This window comes from Rhagoletis zephyria, unplaced genomic scaffold (genome assembly GCF_001687245.7).
Source record: "Rhagoletis zephyria isolate East Lansing unplaced genomic scaffold, Rhagoletis_zephyria_1.1 Rzeph_scaffold_05108, whole genome shotgun sequence".
NCBI classification, from domain to species: Eukaryota; Metazoa; Arthropoda; class Insecta; order Diptera; family Tephritidae; genus Rhagoletis; species Rhagoletis zephyria.
In genome coordinates, this window is record NW_016162191.1 from 8,031 (window position 1) to 11,506 (window position 3,476).

The following is a 3,476-nucleotide window of genomic DNA, read 5'->3' on the forward strand; positions in this document are numbered from 1 at the left end:
ATTTTTCAGTACCACATAGGTAATAAATGAAAATGTAGACAGCAATCGTCAGACATTCAGCGAGTAGCGATTAACGAATTTGCAGATATTCGGCGAGTTTTTAGCAAACGACGAAATTCACAAAGATGCACATACACGCACGCACGTCCCCAAAACAAAGGCACGTTGGAATGGTTCGGGCACACGAGTTGTCGTCGACGTGAAGACGACGAACCAACGATGGAGGCGACGAAGAGCGATGACAAAGGAGAATCACCGAGAAATAAAATGAAGATAATTAGCACCAAAAATGTAGAAGTTCCTATGTTTCAACTCCTTACTTTAATAGTGATTTGTAATCAAAAAACAATGCTCGTTTACTACGTTATCACTTTAAAGCGAATTTTCAAATTTTTACGTTTTTCAAAAGAAGTTAAAATATACAAAATGTCACGACCGTCCCCAAGTACGTTTAAAAATTCTTTTCATAACTCGATGTAATGGAACGAGTAATGAGCGAGTGACAAACTAGTACCGAATGGCACATCCGGTATATCACTTCATTCGCTACGTAGAGTTGCCGTATTCTAAATAAATTCAAATATCTTAAGAGTCAAATGCACAAGCGGTTTATCAAAGAAGACAAAATTTCTCTTTAGCGCAGGAATCAACAACATTTAAAACTGGTTTTTAGAAAAAAGTTTGCGAAAGCGGGCTCGTCAGCTGAGCATTTATTCACATCACAAGCACCACTATTTTACACATTTCTTTAACTAAAGAAAAAATAATTCCACATGACAACACGTTTTAAAGCATCTTAATGGGTAATTTTACCTAAATTGTGTTATAAAATTGGCTGTCAATAATTTTTGGTCACTTTTGGTTTTCGCTGTTTTTTGGCTTTATTTACTTTTCTTTCGTTTACGAGCGAAACAAGTTGGCGTAGAACCTGCTTTTTTCACTCTTGTTCTTGGGTGATCTTGTGTCGTTCGTTCATGTTTTTAGCGCAAACCTGTTGTAACATTAAGAGGGCTCTGTGGAGGTTTGACAAGTCGATTGTGGGAAATTTCTACAAAAGGCAACATTTTTTGATTTTCTGTTCGTCATGTTGAAACTTGCTTATTCACTCAAAATTCATATTTACAGTTTAAATTTTTGGAAAATGTGCGTAGCCACGCCCACTTACGACTGCATTTGTATATCTTGGTAACCGCCCCACCAATTTTTCCGAAACTTGGCACGTGACAAACATACCAAATAGCTGAAAATTTTTAAAATCGTACACTAATCATGCTCACATCCCCTATAACGGTAATTTAAAGAAATACGAAATATTCAATAAATCAGGAAGTACTGAAGCTAGTTTATTTAAAATTGGTGTTTGCAATAATTCTTTAGCAAAAAAACGTTTATGATAAAATTTTGGAAAGTGGGCTTCAAACAACGATATTTCGAAATTTAAGGACTCAAAATTGATAATAACAACAATTCCTTAAAAACAAATAACATTATTATGGGATTTGGGAAAATAGACGTGATATACATACATAACTATATAAATGTATAACATTATGTCTAACTGAACGTTCTATCGAAGATGTTTGAAATAAGGGTAAATTCACCCCTGCTTACCTTGCAGCGGTAGTTTTCGGAAAAGGGAACCAACTATATTTCATACTTGTGGCTGGTATTTAATATTCGGCTCCGCCCGAACTTTAACTTTTTTACTTATTTCAGCTTTCATTTTGACGTTCACTCCTAACGCCTAAAAAATATATCAAGGAGGCTCGCAAAGTACCACCAAAGTCATATAACGAATTTTCGAAGTGTTAAAAACATCACTTCCATGTATTTAATTCCAAATACAATATGCAATTCCTTGTAATGGAATTCAAAATCAAGAAAATACTTTTGAAACTACTTATAAGGAATTAAAAAGGTGATCAATTCCATTGCTGTGGACCGAAGGAGTTGATTACTAATTACAATTATGTTTGAAGTATTAATGTCCGAACGAGAAACCAAGATAAGATTGTATGTATTGCTCGTCATGAGCAATATGCGCCCTCCATTGGCAAAATATTGTCTGATAACATTGTCAAGATAAAAACGTGTGCCTGTGGGGACACCACGTTGCTTGATTTATGTCATTATCAAGAGTTTATTTATTTTTCCAATGCACTCAGGCTATTTAAATTTGCCTTGTATTTAATTTTTCTTTAAAGAGGAAAATAAATTTTTCGTTCCATTTAACGGCTGAGTTTTGACAAGAGAGACTTTCGTGTTGTTGCGTTGTTTTCAATAACGACTGCATCTTGATTACATAATTTTCACATCGAGTACACTAACCGTTTAGCTATGGAAAAACAGATAGATAGCACTTTTTACACTGATTTCATCTATACCAAAATTATTTGGCGCAAGTAAAAAATATTGATACCTGAGTCGAAGGCCGATCTTTCTCGAGAGCCAATTCGAAAACATCCTATATCAGAAACCTCTTCAAGAACACCGGTTGAATAACGCCCTATCTCAAATGAAAATGTATTGCAGATGTCCTGAGATAAGGCAGCCGAGATAGGGCATTTTGACGTAGAATACGTCTTACCTTAAGGTATGGGGGCTATAACTATGTTCACATATCAATATTATCTCAATCAAAGCTAGTTTTTTAATCACCCCGTTTACACAGGCAAATCTCAGATTATTAGCCGTCAAATTTGTTGTGCTTGTTATTCCCACATCTCAAGGAAAATTTATGTTTCTTCTCTGTGCCACCGTGATCACGTTTTTCTGCTATAATAAGCAATATAAATATATTTTAACTTAACATTTTATTAAAAATACCTTTACAAACCTCTTTTACTTGCTAGCGTACATTTTTGTTTACTTTTACATTTGGCATTTCTCCTCTCTTTCGCAAAAACAATCGATAAAACTAGGATGGACACCGAAAAGTTATCGGTTAAATCTGAGATTATTTTATAATTACAGATTAACAAGGGACGAATTTTATACGGCTAATCTCTTGTTATAATTACAGATTAGGGTGTTAAGCTCGAAAATGAGGATAATCTACTTATATGTGAACCTAGTATATGTTCAAATGTTGTAGTTGTAATTTTTAGAGCTTCACAAAAACGCTTATTGCACGAGAACTAATAAAGCGATTTCAAAGAAAAGTGTGGCGTTTCAAAGATAAAATTCCAAGCCTGTCGACAGATTCATTTTTGTAAATAACCAATTCGGTTTCTGTCGTAAAAACAACGGTAAACATTGCCTTATTTTGGGGTCAATTTTGAGCCTTTAAAGTGCTCTAGCAACTTATTGTTGGCATATATAACTTTCATTTTCGGGTTATAGGTTCTTTGGAGCAGTAGAAATATTATCGGGTACAAATTTTATATAAATTTAACAAATATTGAGCATTTTAAGGCAAAAAATTTTTGAAAAAATTTGCAAATTTTTTTCATTACCAAAATGCTCGAAAACCGCTC

The 3,476-nt window shown here is 34.1% G+C and overlaps 1 long non-coding RNA gene across 1 annotated transcript in view; it reads right to left on the bottom strand.

The window, feature by feature from the left end:
• LOC108371613 (uncharacterized) overlaps nucleotides 1–510 on the bottom strand; it is a 7,310-nt gene extending 6,800 nt beyond the window's left edge. The window contains exon 1 of the long non-coding RNA XR_001848769.1: nucleotides 321–510. This is a non-coding gene — a long non-coding RNA (uncharacterized LOC108371613). The remainder of the gene's footprint in view (nucleotides 1–320) is intronic.
• Between the last annotated feature and the right edge of the window lie 2,966 nt (nucleotides 511–3,476).